A 13941-nucleotide genomic window follows, 5' to 3' on the forward strand; every position below is an offset into this window, starting at 1 on the left:
GGACTTAGTAATAGGGGTGGGTTCGGTTTCAATCAATTCGATTTTTTGGTAAAATCAAAACTACCTAATTGATATTTGCAATTTGGAATGCAAACTCTCTTATGTAAAGTGGCCGACCCTGAAGGATTATTTTGGAAGATGACATGTTCATTTAAGCAACATCATTAGCATGCAATTAACAAATTAAAGGCGGAATCATGCTAGCATGCACTTAAAAACAAAACATTACCCATGAATGTTCAAAGCCTAGTAAAATGGTGAACCAATAATCAACTCAAAACAAAGTGAGTTGAAATATATACCTTTGTAGATTCTTCTTTGTATTTAAACAAAGGCTAATCACCCAAAGAGAGGGCCTTCATTCCTTGCATCTTAGATCTATGGATTTGGATGGATGAAAAAGGTTTCTCCAAAATTCCCAAAATTGAGAACCTCTAATGATTCATCACCAAGGCATAATGAAGAAGAAATGAGTGACCTTGGAGGAGTTTGATTGCTAGATGATCCCTCCAAGGTGGCCGAAATTTTAGAGAGAAAGGAGAGCTTGTGTTCTCATCCTTTCCCCAAAAACAACCCTTAATGAATTTTAGGCTATAAAGTCCTTTATATAGTCCCTTCAAATAAGTGACCTAATGGACCAAAAGCCCTATTCTTCTAACATGGCCGGCCTATAGGGTTTATTGGGCTTTCAAGCCCTTTGTTTATTCAAGTTGTCATACAACTTGAGTTAATGGGCTTGACATTCAAATCCCATTGGGCCTTGCGGCCCAAAACTAACCCGAGGTCTTTAACGAACTTATTCGTTTGATTAATTAACATATTAATTAATCCTAGCCTTAGATAAATAATTAAACCATTTAACTATTCTTACTCATCTCCGTTGTTTCTTCAAACTCTACCTTACTCGGTGAACGATCCATTAGGTTCCTTTTAGCGAGGCAGTGGGCGATTAAAACTCTTTCTAATCGATTGTGAATTGAAACTTACTTTCAATTCTCCCGTTAGTGATAATACACTTTTAGGGCTTCCACAAACCATGGTTGACGCCTAGCAACATGTCATGGTTACCCAAGCTAATCAGAAGAGGTGGAGAACCTATTCAGTTTTAGGATTACAAATGCAATACGGTCTTTCTCTAATACAATACTCTTGACCACATTGTTTGGTTTGATAGTTTATTCATGTCTACTATCCAATGTGAGTCTTGTGCTTATATGATTACCTTGAATGTGATTTGGAACACATTCCTAAATCTCATTCATACTTTGGCCAAAGATTCTTAATCATATCATAGAGTATTCTCCCTCAAACAGTTTGAAGGTTAGATATCCCTTGTTGCGCATTCACTTGCCTCCAGGGCTAAGTGGCTTAACCCCAACGATGCCGTGGACACCCTCCTGATCAAGTGACTTTGACATAATCAAAGATTAAGGACCTAACCACAAGACAACTGTGATGCCTCAGGTCAAAAGACTAATTTGCATTATCCCAACCATGAGTTCTCAAGTGACATGAATATGAGAACTCTTCGTTGATCGTGTTCAGTGAACTCATTCTCTATTGAGCACCTACGTACTTGTCTTGATGTCACACACACCAATGACTCGAGACTAGTCACTCTCCCTGAGAGAAGACATAGCATGTACTGATCTTAACGGACTGTCAATGCCCAATTGACAATCCTATGATCAGGAACGTTTAGGATGTGTCAACGAAAGAATGGTCTCATGAATCTAACTTCTTTAGATCGCATTCTTCCAATCACATATTCCTTGGACTTATCGTTTAAGCATATAACATTTATATTAGACGGCTCAAACAATAATCTTTGCCCTTTACATTTAAACTACATTAGTTTAACTTTGTGAAATGTCCGTAAAGTATCATCATATGATTGGTTTTAGGGCACATTTCCAACAGACCCTTAATTGCCATTCAACATTCCACCTCCTAAAAGATTACCTACTACGTTTGAGTACTTTTTAGTTAGAGATAATGGTGCTGAATCCCAACCTTGCTTTAAGTGGCACAAGTTTGCTTATATCTGATGAAATAGGCTTTGCAAAATTGCTTCAATCTTTTTTCCAATTGTTTCTCTTGCAAGACACCAACCAGAGTGCTTTTACTATATTCAACAACAGTCTCCCCAAATATAAAGAAAATGGAAAGCTCTGTAGCTAGGTTAATATGTTTGGGCTTGAAATTGTGCTTATGCAGGTTTGCATTGAAATTAAACTAATACTTAGAATTAGACTTCGAAAATAAATATCCAATCTAAGTAAATAAAAAAAACTATTCATTTATAACTTTCAATTTGGTTCAGTTCATTTCGGTTTCTGAACCTTTGAAATCGAAACTAAACCAATAGAACTCAGTTTGGTTCGGTTTGTCTAATACGGTTCAGGTTTTTCTTTGGGTTTGGTTTTTTTGATTTTTCGAACCCACCCTTACTTAGTAGATCTGGTGGAGACAAGGATTACTGAAGGACATATTTGGGAAAACAAGTTCATTTAAGCAACATCTATGCATGATATTGACAATTAAAAGGCGGAATCATGCTTGTATGCACTCAAAAACAAAACTTAACCCATGAAATTTAAAGTCTAGTAGTTATGGTGAACCAAGACTCAACTGAAAACAAAGTGAGTTGAGAAATTTTATACCTTTGTTGATTCGTCTTTGCATAAGCAAAGGCTAATCACCCAAGAGAGAGGACCTTCATTCCTTTCTTCTTAGCTCTATGGATTTCTTGGAGGAGGATGGTAGAAAGGATTCTTCAAGTTCTCAAAATAGAGAACCTCTAAGTCTCAACACCAAGGAGAGCATTGATGAAGAGATGAGTGACCATGGATGAAATAGATGCTAGTAATTTCTCCAAGGTGACCGGCCTCCTAGAGAGGAAATCAGAGCTTGTGTTCTCATCTTTTTCTCCAAAAGAAACCCTAAGGATGAAATGGCTATAAAGTTGCCTTTATACCACCTTACAATGGAGTGGCAAACTTGCAATTAAGCCAAGTTTACACATCTCACTCTTATGGCCGGCCATATTGGGTTCTTTGGGGTTTGAGGCCCTTTATGTTTCAAGTTGTCATACAACTTGAGTTAATGGGCTTGACATTCAAATCCCATTGGGCCTTGCGGCCCAAAACTAACCCGAGGTCTATAACGAACATCTTCGTTTGATTAATTAACATATTAATTAATCCTAACCATAAATAATTAAACCATTTAATTATCCTTACTCATCTCCGTTGTTTCTTCAATCTCTACCTTACTCGGTGTACGATCCATTAGGTTCTTTTTAGTAAGGCAGTGGGCGATTAGAACTCTTCAAATCAATTGTGAATTGAAACTTACTTTCAATTCTCCCTTTAGTGATTATACACCTTTAGGGCTTCCACAAACCATAAGTGACACCTAGCAGTATGTCATGGCTACCCAAGTTAATCAGAAGAGGTGGAGAACCTATTTAGTTTAGGATTACAATGCAATACGGTCATTCTCTAATACAATACTCTTGACCACATTGTTTGGTTTGATAGTTTATTGATGTCTAATATCCAATGTGATTCTCTTACTTATATGATTACCTTGACTGTGATTTGGAACGACTTCCTAAATCTCATTCATACTTTGGCCAGAGATTCTTAATCATACCATAGAGTATTCTCCCTCAAACGGTTTGAAGGTTAGAGATCCCTTGTTGCGCATTCACTTGCCTCCATGGCTAAGTGGCTTAACCCCAGTTATGTCGTGGACACCCTCTGACGGAGTGACTTTGACATAGCCAAAGATCAAGGACCTAACCACAAGACAACTATGATGCCTCATGTCAAATGACTACTTTGCATTATCCTAACCATGAGTTCTCATGTGACATAAGTATGAGAACTTTTTGTTGATTGTGTTCAGTGGACTCATTCTCTATTAAGCACCTACATACTTGTCTTGGTGTCAGTCACACCAATGACTCTAGACCAGTTACTCTCTCTAAGAGAAGACATAACATGTACCGATCTTAATAGACTGTCAATGCCCAATTGGCAATCATATGATCAGGAACGTTTAGGATATGTATAAGAAAAAGAATGGTCTCATGAATCTAACTTCTTTATATCACATTCTCCAAATTGCATATTCTTTGGACTTATCGTTTAAGCTTATAACATTTATATGAGACAGCTTAAATAATAATCTTTGCCCTTTATATATATATATATATATATATATATATATATTAAACTGGATTAGTTTAACATGTGAAATGTCCATAAAGTATCATCATATGATTGGCTTTTAGGGCACATTTCCAACAATCTTCCACTTGCACTAAAGCCTATCAGCTTGGTCATCAGTGATGGTACTTTTTCTGAATTCATTTCAAAAATGGCTGAGTAGTAAGCCTAGACAATGGATATCTATACGTTATCCATAGAAGCAACCTTGAGATTAACAACATCACCATATACATGATTCTCAATCATGTGGTTCAATCTCTCATTTGAGTTCGGATCTTGATGAGACCTTGATTCCCTGGCTTGAGCTATCGCCCCATTAGTGTCGTAGTGTCGGCACACTAGAGACACTTTCTGGTTAGAATTGAAATGGAGAGTTCATAAATGAACTTTCCTATCCAAACAACAATGTTGTAAGCTTCTATATGACGATATATTTTGCATTATGGAACACACTAAAGTCATTACTCTTAACATTTCCACCCAAATATCTCTTTAGTCATAATAAAGAGATATCCAATTATCTCTTCATTCAAAATGAAGAGACATCCAATGTTAGATACGATATTGGATTCATAATCTAATACATTTACTCTTCCTTTGCGTTACTCTAATTCTTCCTCATTCATGAGGATCTATCCTTTATTATTTCTTAAATACTTAAGGACTCACTTGACAGTTGCCATGGTTTTGATCATGGGCTTACACTGATATCATCTTGTACTAATCTTGGTACAACTCATATCAATGTTTTTCATACAATATGAAATACATAAATCACCTTTCTCCGTGTGCATAAAGGATTCTATTTATGCATTATTTTTTTGGGAGTCAAAGGGTACGTTCCTTTTAAGAAGAGCAACTTCCTAGTCTCACTGAATTGTTATTCTAATTGAAGTTTATCATCATATGAGAAACTTCCTAGCATCTTTTGTCTATCATTATGGATTGATATAATCCAATTATATCCTGAAATCTATCACTATAGAATTCCATCCCATGTATATATACTATGTCTCCCATATACATTTTATTGTTATAGAATGTTTAAAGCCAAAACTTTAACGAAGAAGAATTCCTAAAATTAATATATCATATATATGTTCAAATTTAGGAATATGATTAACTCCCACTAATCTTTTGTAAACCTAGTAAACAAAAGATTCATTTACATCTTATGAGGAATCAAACGATTTGATCTCTCTCATAAGACGCTTATAGCTCCCACTAGCTTGCTAAGATTCATGATGGATGGATCTCTCCAACTTACAATTCTTGTGATTCCTAGTCTTAGACATATATTATGAAGACTATCTTGATAATGGTTTTGGAAACCCATATTATGTCCAAACATTGAATCACCATTCAGTTGTAGCTAGCAATCTTCGAATTAATAGAAACCAAGACTACATGAAAGATGGTTTCTTCCAAGTCAACCAATCTCGTTGATTGTAGTCACCTTAAGCTACCAATTAGCTATGAAGGTTTCACTATTTCGGGTTAAATGGTATTATACCATTTCCTTGTGTATATGTTGTATATACACTCAATGTAGTCATAAGGATTTTCATTCTTATTTCGTTCGAATTAAGACGTGCAACTCTTATGACATAGTCATAAAGTTCAAACCAATCAACTGAGATGGTTTATTAATCCTTCTCAACTACCTTGGAGCTAGTGGTGTAGGAACTAGGTTGTTATATTGGTTGATTATCATCTTGTTTCTCAAAGAACCCATTCTTTGAGTTCTATCTCTCATTCATTTGCTCTATCTTGGGCAAATCCTATTGTAGGATTACAATGAACTACCCAACAAATAACATTTAAGGATATCCCACAAGATTGTTCACAAACAAATATTGCTTATTAGCACACAACCCTAAATCTTAACAAGACTTGTCTTTCTTTCCAACTACATCCTATGGAGTCATGAAATTTTTTGGAAGATCTTCTAACTGACAATCATATTGTCTTAGAAGTATATATCCTATATATGGGTAATTGATAACTTCCAACGAACTAAATCTTATTCGAGTTTTCTCCATTATCTTATGATGCTACTTTCCTTGATATCTTTCAAGGAAACTCTTCTAAAGTGTTATTTTTCCTTGGATCAAATCTAAGGAGGTAAATACTTTAGATGTCTTACTCATCAACTTACATTCTTGAATTCTTTGAAACCTTTTGCAAAGTATTCAGACTTTTGTTTATTCAAAATAAACAATAGTCCAACCGAGAGTGATCTTCAATGAATGTCATACAACATGAGTAGTATTATGTTGTGGACAAGTGCCACTACTATCTAAGTGAATTAACCTCAACAACTTTGCGATTCTTTATTCATTCCAAAATAATAAAGATTAGAACATTTCGCCTCTATACAATTTTAACAAGAAGGCATTGGTTCCAGATCTAACAATCCAAAGCATCCATTTATGACCAACTTGTAATTTATGTTTTTCACAACTTAGTGGGATTAGTCACCATCTTGCAACCTTTTGGGTTTTAAGCATCATTATTTTCTAAACAGTTAACACTACCGCATCATCTTTATTATAGAGACAAACAATTAGATTACAATAATCCAATCATTCATTAATAAAGAACAATGTTTTGTAAAACAAAACATTCATCCATCTTTTATAGTGATGGAATTAAGTTCCTTATTCAAATTGGAATGTAAAGAAAATCTTTGTTTTTCCAATTTCTTTGGTAATTCATATAAGGAAGCAAGTACTATGTGCTTTTACAGAGATCTATATTTGATTTATGTTCCGAATGTGAAGTACTTTCTCTTCTCTCATTAATCTTCTACTTCTTATTAGCTACACTTTTACAACGATTGTAAAACATAGTTACTAATACAGAATCAAACATTCAAGTAGAAGAATCAACTGTTTTGAACTATTCAAGAACAATTTACAACACCTTTGAAAAGTGTGTTCTTGACACTTGCAAGACATTTCTTACAAATACCCCTTCCAATGTCCATCCTTTCATAAAGAAAGTTTGTTCCCTTGGAGTTATTTCACTTTCTTCATTCGACTTCTCCCTTGACTACAATAGTCATGGTCCCTAAACTCCCACTATCTCTCTTGAAACTTATTTCAATTGTGTTGTACATATTAAATGATTTGGAGAGAGTGCAGTTATTGTTCACTATATAGTTTAAAATAAACTTAGCGAACCATTTGGATAGGGACTTAAAGGTGAAGTTCTTCGCTAGTTTCCGTCTCCTAAAGTGGTTTAACACTTTAACACTCAATGATTCAAAATCATCATAAGTCTATGTTGATGGACTATTTTTGTCAATCAACCATTATATTCTAAACATAATTACAAACTTTCAAGAGTTATTCAAGGCAACCCTCATTTCTTCATACAACAATTTGTAAGTGAAGAATCTTGACACATAAAGTGTCCATGCCCTTGTGCTTACTTCTCAAGTTCCTTGTTCATTTAACAAAGAAACAAGCACTAGTGTTTGCATTAACCAAGGGTTGTTCAAAACAACTCTTATTTCTTCATACAACGATTTGTAATGGAAGAATTATGACACAAAAGTGTTGTCCTCTTTTATGATAGACTTATCTAACATGTTCTTCGAATGAAACATTATCAATAGGAAGATTGTGAGGATGAGACTACTTAGGTACATATATAATCTATTCAAGACAATCTATGGGATTATGGCACCAAGTCCGGAAACTAAAGCCTTCACCTTTTCTTTGTCAAGTTTTGGATAGCGTTTGCAAATATATTGATGCGTGATTTATACGCGCACAAATTAAACCCTCTTTTTGACAATTGTAGTATAAGTATAAGTAGGGATCGTTCTGGACCGGGGATTAGGAGGGATTGTTAATCACTTGGATTTGACTCAAAAACGTAAAAACATAATATAAAACACTATACTAGACTCAAAGAATGCAAAACTAAACTTTAAAACACTAAGACAAATCAAAAGACTCAAAATAGCACAAACACACTCAAATCTGCCTAAAGACCACTTTCTGGGCAGTTTTGAGCACAAACCCAAATTTGGACGAAATTAAGTTGTAACTTGACTCAAGACTCTTAAAAACACAAACTAAATTGATTTCTAACTAATTTGACATTAAAGTAAAGGGGGATTTAGGTTTATACGAAATTAAATTAAATGAACAAATTGTAATTAAAACAGATTGTAAATATGAAATTGATGAAATGGAATGAATGGATGCTAGCCAAGGGGTTCATCTCCACACATGTTATACTTGCATAATAAAATGATTTCCAATTGCATTTCAATAAACCATGAATTCTCAATGCTCCAAGTTAATTAGGTCCGCTTAAATTAACTTTCAGATTTCCCTAGATTCATTGGATTGAATGGAATACGCATTACAACCAAATTATTCTTAATCAAAGTCCCTAACTATGGAATACGCATGATAGAGACATTCAACAAAGATCATTAAGTTCAACGGAAATCATAAACATCGACTAGGCATTCATAACTACGGAATACGCGTGAAACTTATGCCAAGAATTCGTTTAACGCGATTGTTTATAAGCAACCTCCACTACTTGTGAATATAAGTTCATAACTATTAGGTGAAACTCACTTATATTCTAGCGTCATATTCATGCATGAAAATTAAGCGTGCACTCTCAATAAACATACATAAATAAGTTATCAATCAAACGGTTAAACAAATTGAAACCACAACTTATGAAACGTAATTAGAAGTAATCAAATCAAAATGCAAGCACAAACATATATTTCAAATCCCCCCTAGCCAAGGGGGGTTTAGTTCCTCATACGTACAAAACAAAGAGAATTGAAATTAAAAATTGAATTCAAAGGAAAAGAAACACCTAAACATTCCAACAACTCAAACTTGAATTGTATGAACGTTTAGGCCCGCTTCTCTTCCTCTTTGTCGTAGCACAAGGTCTAAGGTGAGTTTTGGGGATTATGGATGCAATAGATTGATGTGGTTGGCACGGCAAGGATAAGTTTTTGGTATGAATTTCTGAATGAATGGGAATTGGATGGTTTGCACGACACTTTGGATTCTAAGGGGGTGTTGTTGGTGTGTATGGATGATTTTCTGAATATGGAAGAGTGTATGAGAATTGTGGCTGCAATGGATGCTTATTTATAGGTGAAGAAGAGGGAACATGACAGCTAGGAACTTGGTGGAAAGCTGGAATGGTGATGGGAGATGCATGTGGCTGATTTATGCATGTGATTAAAGGGTGGGAGTGCATGTGCTTTGACAGAAATGAAAGGGAATGCACGGCATGGTTGGAGTGTGCAATGGAATGTGCTGAAAATGCATGTGAATTAAAGCTAGGGTGAATGATTATGAATGCATGTGGAATGTGGCTGATTTGTGGTGCAATGATGAAGGAATAATCTGGAAATGCAAGGTGAAATGAAGTGGAATGACAATGGCATGTGGAATGGCTGGAAAGTGGAATGGGATGCACGGCAATGATGGTGAATTTTTGAAATGATGGCAGGTTGTGTAGTTGAATGATTAAAGGGTGCATGTGGGTTGGAAATGCATGTGTTTTGGCTGGAATGAAGATGGGTTATGCACGGCAAGGTGTGAAGTGGAATGACAGCTAGGTTATGATGATGAATGCATGTGCAATGACAGCTAGGTTGGTTGTTTATTGAAGGGGGAAAGCTGGAAATGTAAGGGAATGTGCACGGTTTTGGGAGAAAGGTGGATGAATGTGCATGTGGATGATTATGGGTGCATGTGGGTGATTTATGAAGAGTGAATGCAAGTAGGGTTGATATGTGTGTGAAAGTGGCTGAATGAATATGTAAATGAAAAATGAAACAATGAAAAGGCCCTTGGGTTAGAAAATAGGTGCGGTTGAGATGGTTTCATAGATCAATGGGAGGCTACGGATTAAAGGGATTTTTGTGGTTGAGATGGTTTTGTTGGTGATGAATGTGAACTCTTTGTTCTTCATTTCTTCATCTCTTTATTTATTACTAGCCTCCTTTGGTCTTCAATTTCGTCCATCTACTTGGCTTAAAGCATATGCAATCCATTTAAATCTCTAATTTGCTCCAAAAGGCTCCAAAAGGCATCCTTTTGCATACTTTGCCCTTAGAACCTGAAAACACACAAAAGAAGCATAAAGGACTAAAATAACTAAAGAAACATAACGTAAATGCACGAGAACAAGCCATTTAAGTCGCATGAATATGCTCCTATCATATATCGATAAATAAATACATAATGAATATAAATTGATTGATTTTAAGCCATTTGATCTGGGTCTTTAAATCAAATAGCACCACCCATTATTTTTGGCAAATTCCATATCCCTAATCGGAATTCGAGAGTTTTGGAACAAACTCTTAGTAGGGTATGAGAAACTCACCATTACCAAGCCCACCTCAAAATAATATCATATTGGCTAGCAACAATAATGATGAGAGGATAATGCTTTAGCCATTTACAACTTTTGTAATTACCTATCTGGTTTGGCCTCTAGAGGATGATGCCTCAGAAGAATATCATATTGGCACCATTGCACTTAGTCAAGTCATTCCCACCATGCTAGTTCAAGTAGGGGTTCAAGAATGGCCTAAGAAGAATATCATATTGACCATACTCGTTGCCTATCTTCACTTCATCATATGTTTATAGGCTTCTACTGAATGTAAGCACATACTTTGTATACCCCAGAATTGGACGAATACGGTGTATGAGTCACAAACGATTGGAGCCTACCACGGTGGAAGGCGACGAAAAAGTGTTCAAAGCACTCTCACGCTTATCAACTTAATAATGGTTTGGTTAAGGGTTTTTAGGTCTCATCACATATAAGCTTGCATTTTAATCTCATTAAAACAATTTTGGTCCTATTACAACTATTGGTCCATGTGATTGTTTTAGTAGTATATGATACTCCCACTATGCTGGTAAAACGATTTTTAAAGCAAGAGTATATGGTACTACTAACATAAGCTTTGCATTCATTAATGGACTATATAGTTGCCTTAGGGCCTTAGGATGACTATGAACCTTTGATTCGATCCAACACGAGCCTAGTGTTGGATCTCGGTCTAGAATGATGATTGATTTTAGTTACTCGTTTAATCATATTAAGGCTTGTTTTCCTTTTGGGCGTTGGACCTAGCTACCCCAATTTCATGCATATCAAATAAAACAAGAAAACGAGTACTTCAAAGTAAAGAAGAGCTTATGCTCTTTTACAACATTTGATCAAAAAAAATTGCTTTAAAGTAAAGAAAAGCTTATGCTCTTTTACAACATTTGATCATATCAATTTACAACCAAAATCTAATCTACACATTCTCATGGTTCAAACAAATTTGAGAGACGGCCTTTCACATAGCTCAATTATCGTAGGCTTAGGTTCATAATCACCCTTTCTTTAATTAATTAACACTTTAACTAATTAAACTTGAATGCAACATTGTCATTTGGTTTTTGTATCCATAGAATTGATTTAGATGGAGTTAAATGAAATGAAAATCCAATTCTCATTTAAAGATACAAAACTATTTTGTTCTCAACTAATTTGGGCCAAAAAGCAATAACCTCAACCATTGGGCTATATTGCAAAACACAAACTTTTGAGGTCACTTTGTAAAAACACAAAAGTCCACTACTTCATGTAATTACAACTAGAACCCAAAAATTTCGACAAAAACAAAAACTTCATTAAAGGAGTAACACAATTTGTCCTTTAGTGATTTTGGGCCTTTATGTAAAAATGTAAACTTTCGGGTCAAAGTACAAATACACAAAAGTATCAAAACTTTATGTAATTGCATAAAAACACCCCAAAGTACCCCCATCATAGGGGTGGCCGGTTTTGGTAGGTAAGAGTGAGAGGATTTTTGGTTTGAAAGGTGATTGAAAGTTGTAAGTGATTGGTATGGTGTGAATAGTTGAAAAGGTATAGGTGAAGTTTGAAAAATCATACCATCCATCACTAACAAAGACAAAACAACCAAACACCTTTTTGAATCAAAACAACAAACTTTTTGTTCTTGGCAAGAACATAACAAGAACAATGAAGAACATCCATGAAAACCCATAAAAGCTTCATGAACATTTTTCACCCAAAGACACCCCAAAAACTCTCAAACTTAAGAGAAATAACATATTACCATACTAGGGTACTTAGGGGGTTCCTAATGTCACTTTAAAATACTTTTAACAAGACAAACATGAACCCAAAAATCCACCCTTTGGATTTGGCCAAATTTCCCCATAAACATGGCACAAATTTTAGCTCCAAAATTCATGCTCATATGAACTACATCTACAACATTTGAGATGGCAAATTTTCTAACAAAATTTACATTCAAAGAAGCAAGAATAAAGCTTGTAACAATTACAACATTCAAATCATAAACTATGAAAATATAAAACCCAAAAGAATTCACCAACTACTAGACCTAGGCTCTGATACCACTTAAAGGAAATATTTGTAAAAACAAGTTCATTTGAGCAACATCTATGCATTTTATTAACAATTAAAAGGCGGAATCATGCTTGTATGCACTCAAAAACAAAACTTAACCCATGAAATTTAAAGCCTAGTAGTTATGGTGAACCAAGACTCAACTCAAAACAAAGTGAGTTGAGAAATCTTATACCTTAGTTGATTCCTCTTTGCATAAGCAAAGGCTAATCACCCTAGAGAGAGGGCCTTCATTCCTTTCTTCTTAGCTCCATGGATTTCTTGGAGGAGAATGGTAGAATGGATTCTCCAAGTTCCCAAAATAGAGAACCTCTAAGTCTCCACACCAAGGAGAGCATTGATGAAGAAATGAGTGACTTTGGATGAAATAGATGCTAGTAATTTCTCCATGGTGGCCGGCCTCCTAGAGAGAAAATGAGGGCTTGTGTTCTCGTCTTTTTCTCCAAAAGAAACCCTAAGGATGAAATGGCTATAAAGTTACCCTTATACCACCTCACAATGAGTGGCAAACTTGCAATTAAGCCAAGTTTACTACCCCTCACTCTTATGGCCGGCCATATTGGGTTCTTTGGGCTTTAAGGCCCTTTGGGTTTCAAGTTGTCATACAACTTGAGTTAATGGGCTTGACATTCAAATCCCATTGGGCCTTGCGGCCCTAAACTAACCCGAGGTCTATAACGAACTGATGCGAGATTTATACGCACACAAATTAAACCCTCTTTTTGACAATTGTAGTAAGTATGTAAGTAGGGATCGTTCTTAACCGGGGATTAGGAGGGATTGCATAATCACTTGGAAACTAACTCAATAACGTAAAACAAAGTTTAAAACACTAAACTAAACTCAAAGAATGCAAAACTCAAAATAAGAAAGATTGTAATGACTAAACAAAATATGGGGGGGGGGGAATTGTGTTTGGACGAGATTAAATTAAATGGATAGATTATAAATAAAACAGATTGTAAGACAAGTTGTGATAGAAAATATGGATGATGGAATGGCTAAGGGGTTTTTCTCCACACATGAAATATATGCAACGTCAATCACTCTCCAGTTATCACTTCAATAAGTTATGAACCTCGACACTCCAAGTTAATTAGGTCCGCTTAAATTAACCTTCAGATTTCCCTAGAATCATTGAATTGGATGAATATGCATCGCAAACAAATTATTCCTAACAAGTTCTCTATATGAACAGCATGATAAAGATACAAGTTAGAATCATTACGTTCTT

Source organism: Pyrus communis, chromosome 14 (genome assembly GCF_041283825.1).
Source record: "Pyrus communis isolate YQ-2024b chromosome 14, ASM4128382v1, whole genome shotgun sequence".
Lineage (NCBI taxonomy): Eukaryota > Viridiplantae > Streptophyta > Magnoliopsida > Rosales > Rosaceae > Pyrus > Pyrus communis.